At 36.0% G+C, this 14906-nt stretch overlaps 2 protein-coding genes and 1 long non-coding RNA gene across 3 annotated transcripts in view; 2 read left to right on the forward strand and 1 right to left on the reverse strand.

Moving 5' to 3' along the window:
- Nucleotides 1–14906, reverse strand: part of fdps (farnesyl diphosphate synthase (farnesyl pyrophosphate synthetase, dimethylallyltranstransferase, geranyltranstransferase)) — an 84688-nt gene that overhangs the window by 47212 nt on the left and 22570 nt on the right. The window lies entirely within an intron of this gene.
- Nucleotides 1–14906, forward strand: part of LOC129447633 (uncharacterized) — a 46447-nt gene that overhangs the window by 18752 nt on the left and 12789 nt on the right. The gene's annotated exons all lie outside the window — the stretch shown is intronic.
- LOC129423612 (uncharacterized) lies at nt 13639–14875 on the forward strand. Its single transcript, XR_012371463.1, has 2 exons — nt 13639–14226; nt 14565–14875. It is a non-coding gene; the product is annotated as an uncharacterized lncRNA (long non-coding RNA).

The following is a 14906-nucleotide window of genomic DNA, read 5'->3' on the forward strand; positions in this document are numbered from 1 at the left end:
AAAAAAATAAATAAATAAATAAATAAATAAATAAATAAAATAAACAGGGTATACAATATAATTCTTTCAAAAAGAGGAATTTAACGCATTATAATATGCCATAGTCCTGGTAGCTTTAGGGTTTGAGAGTCCTTTCAATGTTTCAAAATAACTCTTCATCTGAACCTTAAATTGGGTAATATTGGGCTTAGTCCGAGCCCATTTGCATTTATGAATGTAAAACTTACCATATAAGATAATAAGATTTAAAAAAAAATACATGACCTTTAAGCAAATCATTTTCTCCATAAAAGAAAAAAACATCTTTTTTCTGTATTTTGATTTTCTCTCCACAGAATAATTCAAACAAATTTTCAATATCGATCCAAAAAAATCTTGTATATATGCAATCAAAGAAAATGTGTACAATAGTTTCATTATTAATATTACAAAATACACAAGAATCTGAAAGATCCTTTTTGAATTTTTGCAGGAATTGGTTCGTCGGGTAAATTAGATGTATAATTTTAAAATAAACCTCAGTAACTTTGTTAGTAATACAGAACTTATTATTGTAAGTCCAAATTAAAGGCCAATTCAAATTCCCAAAAATATTTCCCCAATATTGTTTGCTTCTACATGTCACAGGGTGATAAATCAAGCTTCTAAAAAACCTATTATTACATTTGAAATCTTTAATATTAATCCCATCTAAAATAATTTATTTTTGAAAGGTCAATTTCTTTTCTGAATCTGTATTACCCTGTAATAGTCTTAAAAAAACAGCTGGAATAGCATCAAATACAATACTATATTCTTTTGGCAATATTGGGATATTAAATTTCTTTAAAAATTCAGAATATGAAAGCAAATAACCTTTGTCATTAATCAATTGTGAAAGCAATAAAATATCATTTTGAACCCAATTGTCATAAAATATTGATTTATTCTTATATTTAATATATTTATTATTCCAAATGAAATGTCTGTGGGGAGAAAAATTGTGTTTATAAATAAGGAGCCAACATAAAAGAGCCTGTCTGTGAAAGTTAGATAATTGAAGAGGAAGTTTGTTAATGTCATAATCACACCTTAGGAGAAACTCTATACCACCAACCTTTTTGAAAATAAAGTTTGGGATTATATACCATATTTGATCTTTATGTTTAATAAAATGTTTAATCCAATTTAATTTAAAGGTAATATTAGAAGAATGTATATCGATCACATTCAAACCCCCCTGATTGTATGGATTACATAAAATATTTTTATTTAGGTAGTGAGGCTTATTTTTCCATAAGAAATTAAACAGAATAGAATAAATTTTTTTGGTAACTATTTTAGGAACATCCAATACTTTTGCAAGATAAACTACACAAGATAGTCCTTCAGTCTTTGATAATATGACTCTACCTTTGAGCGATAAATCCCTCATTAGCCACATATCAAATTTGTTCTTAATTTTTGAAATAACTGGTTGGAAGTTTGATTGTACTCTATCGGTTTGATTTTTGCATATTTTTATTCCCAAATATGTTACTTCATTCTTTATTGGAATTCCTTCATATTCAGTCAAATGGATAGGCCTACTGTCATCTTTAAGTGGAAGGGTATATTTCTTAATGTTAAGGGATAAACCTGAAACCTCAGAGAACACATTAAGACAATCTATAACTTTTTTAACCTGCATTTCATTCTTCAAAAATATTGCTGTATCATCAGCTAGCTGACAACACTTAATTTCTCAATCTAAAATTTGAATACCTTGAAAGGAATCATTATTTATGTGTAATGCCATTGCTTGCATGACTAACAGAAATAAAAATGGAGCAGCAGGCTCTCCTTGCTTTATGCCTCTGGAAATTCCAAATCTATGAGTAGTTTCCCAAGAAAGTTTAACTGAACTGTTGCAATCACTATATAAAGTTTGTATTGCACTTTTAAAGTATTTTCCAAAGCCAAAAAAGTCTAGTAAGTCAAATAAAAAATCATGTTTTACAGTATCAAAGGCTTTATATACAGTATATCTATAAACAAAATGTAACTGTTGTCGGTTAGGCCTATATAAGGCTCATAATCAATCAAATATAATATTATTGCTGATATGTCTCCCTTGCATAAAACCTGACTGAATGTCATCTATAATTCTATCCAAACATAATTTTATTCTCTGAGCAAAAATGTGAGCTAATACTTTAGCGTCATTGTTGATTAAAGTTATGGGTCTCCAATTGTCTAGCAGCAAACAATCTTTACCAGGTTTAGGTATCAGAGTGATTAAACCCTGACACATAGAAGGAGGAAGCTTACAGTTTTCTATAGCCTCCTTAAAAACCATCAACAAGAATTCAGTAATATAATCTTGAAAAACTTTATAAAATTCACCGGTAAGACCATCATTGTTACGGTAAAAAACAGACAGAAAGATCCCAGAGCAGATGACAAAATATTTATTAAATGAAAAGTAATAAAGTCAGTAGCACGTCTGGGCGCAAAGGCCACTCCGAGGCAGACGGCAAAAGGAAACCACACACACACTGGGCTTCAGAGATAGACCACACACGTCCGGGCAACTGCCACACTCAGGCGAACGGTGGGAGAGAGAAAGGAGATCACACGACACAGCAGGAGAGATCCACAGCTCACTAGGGCACAACGCCTACTCGACAGGCGAGCGAGATGATCCTGAGGCGGGCAGAGAGAGAGAGAGAGCGTTAGTGGTGCTGTGAGCAGACAGGAGAAGCTGGACAGCTCCCCAGGCGTGGGACCGCCCAGCTGGACCGCGACAGAGCTGCAGTGAGAATCCTTAGTTCGCTGAAGGAAAGGCAGTCTTTAAACAGCGGACGAGAAAGCGGAGATCAGCAGATGACAGAAACTGGAATCCAAAATCTACGGGTAGCAGATAGCACAGATTAAACGGGGCAAAATAAAACTGACAAGAGTAACTGGGCAACTAGACAGGACAAGACTAGAATCTAGCAGCGCTAGAAACCGGCGAGCACATACTAAGACGGACTTGCAAAGAACACTAAAACACACAGAGTTTAAATACTGAAACAATTGGCCATGAAAATATACTGCAGGTGAGTGGCGCAGGTGAAACAGATAACACTGATTACACCCGTGATTGAAACGCGCACATGAAACTATAAACACAAAACACCAACACAGAGAAACCAAAAATAAAGCAGTCAATGAAACCAAAGTCATAACAATCATTACCTGGAGATTTGTTATCTTTCAATGTATTAATACTTTTTTTAATTTCTTCTAAAACAATATCTTGATCACAAACTTCCTTCTGAGCTTCATCAATAATATGTGCTTTGTTTTTAATTTGAGAGGAAATTTAAACTTTGACCAGTGTTATGCTCAGAGTATATTTGTTTATAAAATTCTTCTACATATTTGGAAATGTTTGTGGGATCTTCAGAAATATGGCCATTTATTTTAAGTTTATGTAAGCTATTTACAGTGATATTTCTTTTTTCTAAACTATGAAAATATTTTGTATTTCTTTCACCATATTCTAACCATTTACGTCTAGAACGAATAAAGGCACCTTGTGCTAAATTTTGATAGATACTGTCCAATTCCAATTGCAACTCAGATAACTTATTAAGATCATTTTGAGTTTGATTGCTATTGTCATAAATAGAAATGATTTCCTTAAGAATTTTATCTTGTCTCAGTCTTTTTTCTTTCGATAAATCCTTTCCCCTTTTGACTGCCATAATACGAATTTGAAATGTAGTATATTCCCAATGTTTTCCATATATTCTTTCTTCTTTAGCCTTCCTCCAATTTTCATTAATAATTTTAATGACTTCTTCTCTGAAGAATTCATCCCTCAAAAGCGTGCTGTTTAACTTCCAATAGTTTGGATTATACCGATTTGAATGGTTTCTTATGTTTATAAGTAGAGAGATCATTTTATGATCAGAAAATATTGAGGGTTCTATTTTTGTTTCTTCAACATGGCTGGCTAAATCATTTTATATTAACCAAAAATCAATCCTCGATCTCCTAGAAAAATCCTTGTTATTCCAAGTAAACTGTACTTGATTCTGATTTCTTTGTCTCCATATATCACAACAATCCAAATGTACACAGATATTGTTAAATTCTCTATAAGAACGTTTTAAAGATCTTTGTGGGTGACAATCTTTAGTGGGATCACTTATACAGTTCCAGTCCCCCCCAAGTATTAATTTTGCATTCAAAAATGAACTCATTAACACATTTATTTCTTGTTCAAACTCCTCAAAAAGAATTCTATTTGTATTACTATTATTATGACCATATATATTACCAAAAATAAAGATATCTGACTTAAATTCAACAACTAGAATTATCCATCTTCCTGAATTATGAGCAATACTTTTCATTATTTTACCTTGAAAGGAACCTTTTAAAATAGCTACACCAGCAGAAGTATTGTTCCCATAAGCCATCCAGATATTATCTCCCCATTGATTTTTCCAAACACTTAAATCTAAAAATTAAAGCATGGGTTTCTTGTAAAAAATAAAAATCTGCTTTGAAAGTTTTACAAAATAAAAAAACAGCTTTCCTCTTAAGCGTATCTCGTATACCCCTCACATTAAACGAATAAAGTGATAAAGACACTTTGAACAATAGAACACTATGTTAACAGTAAGTAAAAAAAGCGTTTAACGTAGAACGCGAGTTTAAAGGATTTCCTACACCTTTCAAATATCATTTTGTTATAGAACAAACAAGAGTTTATACAACATTGTCCCTAAAATGGTACATTAAACAATATGTATAATAAAGCATATCACATCAATGCTATGCATATTTAGGGAGAGAATTTATGCTTCCCAATGAAAGCATAAGTTATCAACTTATTAATCACAGTTTAATTTCTTAACCCTCAATTATAGCTTTGGCTCCGACGAAAAAGGCTTTCTTTCCTTGCTTTCGCGCCTCCTCAAACTGTGGCCATAATTTGCTCCGTGTCTCCTTATCCTTTGTAGTAAGATCTTCACCGAATTTAAGTTTCTTAGTCTTAAGGAATTCCGATGTCTTTGCGCATTTCCAGACCTTTTCTTTGGCCGTTCTGGATGTAAATCTTGTTATCACTGGCCGAACTTTTCCATCTTCTCTCCGTCCAATCCTATGACTCACGTCAATTTGGAAGCATAGATCTTCCTCGTTATCCTGAGTGACTGCTTTACATACATTTATCATTCGTTGTTTAACGTCCTCTCCTTCCTGCTCCGGTAGACCATACAATCTTAGATTCCATCTCCTGTGATAGCGTTCAATATCATTTAGCCTGTCTTCTAAACTGATTATTTTTTTCTGGTGCTCATCACTTGTTTTCTTGACTGTATTGGTTTCCGTCTTCAATTCTTGGACTTCCTTAAAAAAGAAACTCCGACGACTCCTTCAAAGCCTCAATGGTATCAGTGTTTTTCTTAATCAAACTTGCAAGACTGTTTGTATTCTCTTTGATTTTCTCCGCCAAAAGTCTCACAATATTATCTTGCAACTCAGAGAGTGTAGGTTCTGTTTTCCCTTTTTTGCTTATAGGAGTGCACGGAGCTGAGTCAGGAAGAGGGGTACATTCGGAAGTTATCGGGTCAGTACTGGTGTATGAATGCATCTCACCTAATTTTACCACTTCCAAAACAGTTTCGATTGAATCTCTGTTTTTTGAAGTAAGCGGAAGCATCTTGTTTGTCTTTTTACCGTGGTCTCTTGGTCTTTTGTCTGCCATCGTTGATAACTCTCCAGCTGCACTCTTAATTGACGTTACATTTCAACCCTATATCACGCAAATACGTGACTATTTCACGTATGGACCAACGTGAAAATGACACGTTTTGCCGCGTTTGAACGTGAGCATGTCACGTTTCCTTTTTGTCTCACTTTCACGTTTTGGTTACTCAACTTTGTTGTCCTAATTTCAAACCATTTTCGCTCCGTTTTAGGGTTGACTTAGTCAGTCATTATTTATATGCTATAGCATAGTTTAATTTCCGCTACTTGTTTATTGACTTATTAATAACATTTAGCTAAAGAATATTTGCCGGTCGGGTCTGTGTCTTCCTGGACGTGTTCGGGTCCAGATTTTAAATAATAGACGAGTCCGCGTCGGATCCGGGTCCAGCTTTTAAATAATAGACGGGTCCGGGTCGGTTCCGGGTCCAGCTTTCAAAACAACAGGCGGGTCCGGGTCGGTTCAGTGTAGCACATTTACAGGTCTGATCGGGTTCGGGTAGGAATTTTTGGACCCGTGTAGACCTCTAATTCAAACCCTCAACCTTTGAGTTTTCATGCATGTGATGTATTAGACTGCACTACACAGTTGGTGTAGTTTGCTAAGGTTTTCGGAGCTGCAAGCATTTAAATGGCCCAATCAAGGAAGGCGCAGACAGGACATTGCAGAGCAGAAATAACAAAATTACAATTTATATGAGAATCAGTCAGTTTAAGTGAGAAGAGTTACAGTTTAAGTCAAGAAAATTGGGAAAAGGGATTTATTTGCGACAACAACTTGGCTGGCTGTAACAATCCCGCTAATTTCACAGCTAGTTGCCATGAGTAAATATATAGACATAACATTTTGATTTGATGTCTTTTATTCACTTATTTTAAGAAATACAAACCTTCTGGGAAAACATTTCTTAATGGCTAAAAGCCAGACGCGTTAAAACAAGTTAAAAGTCAAAAGATGAACATTCGGTTTAATCATTGTAAATACAATCTCATATACGTTATTAATTATGCATATTTATTCTGTATTAATTTGTAGGTACTAAACTGTCCCTGTTAACGTGACTTGCTCGCAGTACCCGGGTGAGGCTGTGTTTCAGGCGGTTTTTCAAGGAATAAAATACCTTTGAATGTTGCGACTGGCCAATCAGTACCAAGCATTTTACATTGCCATGTAGTAATAATAATAATAATAATAAAATAATAATTATTATGTATATATCACTGATTCTTGAGAGTCGGGACAAAACATGTCCCATTTAGAAAAGTCTAATTAATAGCAAAATTTAAGAAATTCATCATGATTGACATAATTACAAAGTTAAATATATAGGATTTGTATATACCAATTTGATTTTTAGAATAAACTCTTTTATTTTTGGGGGGATTTTTTTTTAAATGTGTGGTCTGTGGTTAGAAGGTCCATGTTATTGCACTTGTCCTCAGCAAGAGGTCACAATATTAATCATCCCAAAAAACTTTAAAAAAGCTCTACAATTGTGAAAACATATATATCCAATAAAAAATAAGGGGTATAAATATAAAAAACAATGCATGAAGTGAACATCAAACAATATTTTCCATAAAAATCTACCTATTAAAGTTGTGTCCTCAGTTTCTGTCAACTCCGTCAGATTTTTTTTATAAAGCTATTTAAATCAGGAAATTCAGGTCAGCTATATCCCTGAGGACCCATTTTCATCTCCCTGCCTGTGGTGAATGCAGCACTACCACACATTCTCTGTTATGTTTACATTTGTTAAATATTTTAGACAAACAATGTGAATATTCCTATGGTCACAGCTGTACCATGTCAACACCATCTTTCTGTTAAGATACTTTTTTTAAACCATAGTGGATTGAATGTAAGCATTTTAGTGAGGTTATTGGGACAGCTAGCAACTGAGGAAAAATTACCTAGCTGCAGTGTACAATAAATGTTTTGGAGGGAAAATACATGCTCTTATGTCAACTCCGTCAGACGTCAACTCCGTCAGGTTCTATGTCTGACGGAGTTGACCTGTAAGCTGATGGAGTTGACAAATCCACCAATAACCTCTTAATGTGCGATTATAATATTATTTGTGAATATAGTGAAGGATTAAACCGTTATTTCAGGGTTTTATTTACACATAAATGCACATATAGCATGCATTACATTATTTAACAATACGCATCTGACTTGTAAAGAATAGGCAGGCAGTGGTCTGCTTGTCATTGTGTAACATGTAACTTTATATATATACATATATATATATATTGTAACGTGTTCCCTGTGTCCCTGTTATCTGGTGTTTTGTTATACTTGTGTTTTGGATTTATATTATGTCTCTGTGTACTTGTGTTTAACCGGTGTTCATGTATACCCTTGTTCCCAGTTGTATCTCCCTGTGTTAATTAGTGTCTCCGCCCCCTTGTTTGTAACCATGGATATTCATTGTGATCATGCTTCTCCCCTTGTGTGTTGTCCTAGTTACTGATTGTTTCTGCTTTGTCATTGGTCTTAGTCATGCATATATACCCTGCTTATTCATTCTGTGTTTGTGGATTGTTGTTTGATGTAGATGATGTCCCTAGTGTTCCCTGGTTATGTTTTTGTCTTGTTTACACTTTTTACTCATGGAATAAACTGCACCTGGATCCGCATCTTGTCTCATCGTGTCTCACCTGGTCTTACCCGTGACAGATATATATATACAAACTCACCGGCCACTTTATTATGTACACCTTACTAGTACTGGGTTGGATCCCCTTTTGCTTTCAGAACTGCCTTAATCCTTCGTGGCACAGATTCAACAAGGTACTGGAAACATTTCTCAGAGATTTTGGTCCATATTGCCATGATAACATTACGCAGTTGTTGCAGATTTGTCAGCTGCACATCCAGGGCACAAAGCTCCTGTTCCACCACATCCCAAAAAAGCTCTATTGGGTTGAGATCTGGTGACTGTGGTGGCCATTTGAGTACAGTGAACTCTTTGTCATGTTCAAGAAACCAGTCTTAGATGATTTGCACTTTATGACATGGCATGTTATCCTGCTGGAAGTAGCCATCAGAGGATGGGTACACTGTGGTCATAAAGGGATGAACATGGTCAGAAACAATACACGATGCTCAATTGGTACTAATGGGCCCAAAGTGTGGCAATAAAATATCTCCACACCATTACAACACCACCACCAGCAGCCTGAACCGTTGATACAAGGCAGGATGGATCCATGCTTTCATGTTGCTGATGCCAAATTCTGACTTTACCATCTGAATGTTGCAGCAGAAATCAAGACTCATCAGACCAGGCAATGTTTTTCCAATCTTCTATTGTCCATTTTGGTGAGCTTGTGTGAGTTTTAGCCTTAATTTCCTGTTCTTTGCTGTCAGGAGTGGCACCCGGTGTGGTCTTCTGCTGCTGCAGCCCATCCGCCTCAAGGTTCGACGTGTTGTGTGTTCAGAGATGCTCTTCTGCATAACTCGGTTGTAAAAAGTGGTTATTTGAGTAACTGTTTCCTTTCTATCAGCTCCAACCAGGCTGGACATTCTTTTCTGACCTTTGGCATCAACAACGCATTTGCGCCCACAAAACTGCCACTCACTGGATATTTTCTCTTTTTTGGACCATTCTCTGTAAACCCTTGAGATGGATGTGTGTGAAATTCCCAGTAGATCAGCAGTTTCTGAAATACTCAGACCAGCCGTCTGGCACCAACAACCATGCCACTTTCAAAGTCACTTAAATCACCGTTCTTCCCCATTCTGACGCTCAGTTTGAACTGCAGCAGATCGTCTTGACCATGTCTACATGCCTAAATGCAGTGAGTTGCTGCCATGTGATTGGCTGATTAGAAATTTGCATTAACGCACAGTTGGACAGGTGTACCTAATAAAGTGACCGGTGAGTGTATATATGTATATATGATGCAGGGCAATCATACATCCAACACACCCAAACACACACATGTGAAATGAAAACAGAGGCGGAGGAGGGCCCCTGGTTTCCCTTATTGTTCTTTTTTTGATAGTAGGAAACGGTGTATGTGCAATATCTTTATTATAGTTTGCTTTACAGTAAGTTCAATACTCTAATAACAATGAGTAGTTTTAGTAGTAGTGTTTGAAGAGCACATCTGTTCAATAATCAGCAATGCACACATATTTTTTGTCAACACCGTAAGATTTTCTGTCAACACCGTCAGATTTTCCAACAGCGTTGGATGTATTTTTTGTTAATCTTTTGGGGAAAAAATATTCTTTCTTCAGTTTATGTTGTTTTTCTAATAAAGGACCATCTGATCTACCATCTCTTATGTTTTATTTATTTAAGGAAATTGTTTTTACAATATTAAAGTTAAAATCAATGTTTGAAAATGCTAATATTTAGAAATCTGAGTTTTCAGAATAGTGTGGAATCACAACCTAAGTTTATATATTGTATTTTTTTTTTACATATCAGAGTAACTAAACACTGTAACAATATACTTGAGAACTTTAGATTCTGGTTGGATTGAAAGAATTTTAATTTGATACTTTTTAGTGTGTCTGATGGAGTTGACACAAATCCAGTTCTGAAGGAAAACATGTTTATTTTTTTAAAATGTGTTTTATATATACACATACATATATACATACATATATATGTCTCAACTGTATATATATATATATATTAATCTCAACCTCATTGGGGGCTGAAACTTAGGTAACCTCGAGAAAAAAAGAGATAGCGATGAGAAAGAGATAGAAAAATACAGTAAAGGGTGCATAGTTAGGGCCCCGACACACATGGTTTTGCCTTGGGCCCCAAAATCACTGAATCCGCCCCTGAGGTTTGGAGAAGTTGTTGCCATTTGAAGGTAGGCACTCCAAAATTCTTAATGCTGAGAAAACAGCTTTTAGAGTTTGTGCAGTTTTTACCTCTCTCAGCTGCTGGGAGTGACAATAGGGCTCATTTACATCTCATTTAGATAAGCCTTACTCCCTGTAAAGCTCCCCCTGTGACTTACCAGCTGGCAACGTAACTGTTACGTCCTTGGGAGGTAATTTTATTACCATTACAGTACCAAATCACTATGTTGCCAGTACGGTCTCCTAACGTCGCGAGGTAACCAAGTACGCTCCAGTTACGTAATATATTCGTACTATTTTGGTAATTTCATAACTTACTGGCAACGTAACTGTGACGTCCCAGGGAGGTAATTTCATTACCATTACAATTATATAAACATTTATTTTATTTTATATTTAGGTTAGCCTTAAACTTTTCAGTCTTAAAAGTTTCCCTTAAATAAGTCAAAATAGAATAGATATTTAACTACCATGCAAGCTGCTCTTTACAAAAAACAGCACGCGTTTCCCTCCTTCAGCTGAACTCAATCAGAGTGCGACACCGCGCGTGCACAGTACGGCGTCTGACAGGACCGGTCATTTTTCTGAACTGAGACCCAAACACAATACTTACAAACACAAAACTTTTAATCCATTACGTTGTCACGACGTGCCCACGACAGGCAGATTACGTTGTGAAGTTGCGTCAAGGCAACGGATCCAGGAATTTCACTTTTCCGGTCGCCATGACACAAGTTTGGTCATCATATTACGTCGACGTAAGGTAACAGTTACGTATTTGTGTTAGCTGGGACTCTTATGTACACTGAATAAAAATAATAAGATAAACTCTTATACTGTAGATTATTTTTTCTAATGAAAGAGTGCATAATCCCATCATTAAAATTATAAAATAAGGAAACAACACACAGATAGCTATTAATGTTTATTTATTAAATATTTCAAACAAGCATACAATGCTTGAAATAAAAACTATTATAAAAAAGGAATTTGTTTTAATATTAAAAATAACGTTTCCTAAAAATGTAGAAAAATGTAGAAAGTTATTTTTGTAAACAAAATAAAAGACAAAAAGGACTTTGTGACCCAGTCCAATTTCACATCCACATCTTCTTCTGTGTTGTGACCCTTTGTGCTGGGCATGTGATGTGTCTTGCCTTGTCAAAAATGTTTAACATCATGGCTGCCAATTATAGGTAATTTTACTTTACTGAAGTAAATGTTGTGACCAATACTTTTTTACTTTTAATTCACTGTAAAAGTTAGTGGTTAGACCTGGTTTTAGTCTAATGATTAAAAAAATCCTTACAAATATTTAGTTAGCATCACTTTCAATTCAAGAATGCCAATAGGCTTCAGGTTTACGTGAGCTTAGTGATTAACATCAGTCAATTCAAGCATTATTCAAATTAATAGCAGATGCTCACATTGCCATCTAAAAACTCATTGGGGTTTTGGCAATCAAAACCACAGTCCTGAGCTAAAAATAACTTTGGGTTTTGGCAATCAAAACCCCATTCAAAACCACAGTCCTGAGCTATCTAATAACAATAGGGGTTTTGGCAATCGAAACCACAGTCCTGGGGCCTCATTTATAAAATGCTGCGTAAAAACCATCCTACATTTGATCTTACGATCATTTAACAAAAATGCGTACGTGTGATTCATAAACCGAAAGTACGCGCAGAAAACGCGCGTACCCCTTTCAAATCTATCAATCGCAAATGAACTTGAACTTCTGCGCAGCTGAGCAGTTTCAGATCTCCACCTTTAAACGATGCCTAATTAATGTCACAGACATATAAAAGAGCACTTCTCAACGTTTAAACCCAATTTTCGAGCAGCAAGATTGGCTTATTTTCCAAAAACCTGCAGCAATCAGACAAGCAAAAGTGCGTACGTCTGCCCAGACCCTGACGTGGCGCTAAGCACTTTTCCACGTCAAAGACAGTTTTTATAAATATGGACTTTGCCGTCAATTTTTGCCTACGCACACTTTACGATCAAATTTGTGCGTACGCACGGTTTATAAATGAGGCCCCTGAGCTAGCTATTAACCATTGCACTAAATGGGAAGGTCTACGTGTACGTGTTCTTAGAAGGGACACAAACGACAAAGAAACAGAAAAGTATTCTTGCAGATCTCGATGCCTCCAATTAAATAAGTTGTTCGGGTACACTTTCTCTTTGTCTGTGTCTTCTTTGTGGATGTAATCATTTCCGAAGTTTGCACTGTGCGTCTGTTTGCCTCTAAATGTCAAATAATTTGCATGTTCTGCCACTCTTTTTCCGCAACTAAAGAATCCAGCGTTTTTTTGCGTGTGTTCGACTTCAAGCTGCGTTGCAAAAACTGACAGGGAGATGACGTTGAAGTACCGCAAGAGTGAGTAGAAATTAGACTACTCCGTAAGAAATCTTGAATAGCTCTCGCGGTACTTTGACGTCATCTGACTGCGGCGCAGCATAAAGTCAAACAAGCCAGTGACGCGGCTGACGCACGAATCATGAAAATGATAAAGTTTTTTTGCTATGACTTTTATAATTTTTGAGATATTGACCTGAATCTTTCAGGAGAAGCTGTTTGCCATATCCTCTACATATTCTATTTTTGAAAGTCAGATATATAAAAAAAACAAACCACTAATAACACCAAGTAACACTCTTTATTCAGAATATCGCTATAACCCCAAGATTGGCTCCAAGATCTCATTTGTTTTTAAAAAAGGGTTTTGTATCTAAACTCCTTTACAAGTTTTAGATAAAAAAATTTATTCATAACTTTTTTATTGTTTTACATTTACATTACATTTCGCACACATTCTAATATACAGACATCTACTACATGGCTATACGGCTGCTTCACAGCATTATTGCTGCTTTGTCCATTCAAACAGATTTGGGGGGGTGGTAAAACTCCCGTGGTCGTCGTTCAAATTTATTTAAATTTCGTTCACTTGTAGTTTAGCAGTTAAACTAAATGTCTATTACAATTTCAAGAACGTCTTTACTCAACTTCGGCAAAAACAACGACGATTTTACAAACAACAGACTTTAACGAGCTCGCACGGCCAGTAGTTAAAGGCGGAGTCCACGATGTTTGAAAAACGCGTTGGAAAAGGAGACGGGCTGACTACCAAAACACACTTATAGCCAATCAAATCAAATCAAATGCCGGGTTGCGTATGTGTGGGGCGGGTCTATCAACAGAAGGTCCAGATTCTATTGGGGTAGGGGCGTGTTTGTTTATGCTAAGTTCACACTACATGATTTTAAGCCAGATTTAAGCCCGATTTGCAAGTCGTTCGCTCGCCGACAGGTCGGGGTGTGATCGGGTGCAAATCGCGGGGGATTAGCGGGCGATCGACGTTCGCGAATCTGTTGGTATGAAAGAGCCAACAACGCATCAAAGACGCTCGCAGACGCCTCGCAGACGCCTCGCAGACACCAGAAAAATATCTAGCATGCTAGATATCTGGAGCTGTCGCGCGACTCAACCTCCTGTGATGTCACGAGCTGCAGCCAATCCGACCAGGGGTTGAGGTCACACGGAAAGAGTAGCATGTCACAGTTATGAATGCCTGTATGACGTTTCACATATATGTACTACAACTGCGCTGAGAAAAAGAAACGGTGGAGAGAAATAGCAAACGCTGTAAAACAGCCAGGTGAGCAAATGTTATTATTACATTATCTAAATGTTATAGGGTCAAATGTAAATTGATTGGTCATATTTCCATATACATGGATATTATTGTAATCCTATTTTTGGGATATGTCTGTAAAACATTATAAAGTGTATAATTATTTTTACTGTAATTCTGTTTATTGTTATATATTGTGTATTAGAGGATATTCAGCTACATTACAATCTGCCTTTTGTACCAGTCGAAAGAGCTTAAACCAAGGAATAAATTCTCATTTTTAGTTTGAATAAACAAATAAAATAAATGAAAGTGTGAATGTAAATATTAACTGAAAAAATGCATTTCTTTATTGATTTTAGACTTTACTGTTGCACAAGTGGACTCACAAACAACTACATCAACTTCATTTGGGAACCATGGCTTTGGAATTGAGGGATATTGAAGACCCAGTTCTTTTATCACATCTCAAAAGAAGCATAATGTTGATGATATTCAATGCCCAGGAGACTGACAAAAGTGGATCAATGTTGTCACCTGAACAACCTACCTTATGCATATATCATACATGACATGTGCGGTCCCGATGTGTTTTTGTTTACAAACTATTGACTTTACTATGTATTACATTTATCAATAAGGTGATTAAACTTGTTAAAGGGTTTAGATTGAATTTCCCAGTATATTCCCGAAAGTAATACATT

This window comes from Misgurnus anguillicaudatus, chromosome 10 (genome assembly GCF_027580225.2).
Source record: "Misgurnus anguillicaudatus chromosome 10, ASM2758022v2, whole genome shotgun sequence".
NCBI lineage: Eukaryota > Metazoa > Chordata > Actinopteri > Cypriniformes > Cobitidae > Misgurnus > Misgurnus anguillicaudatus.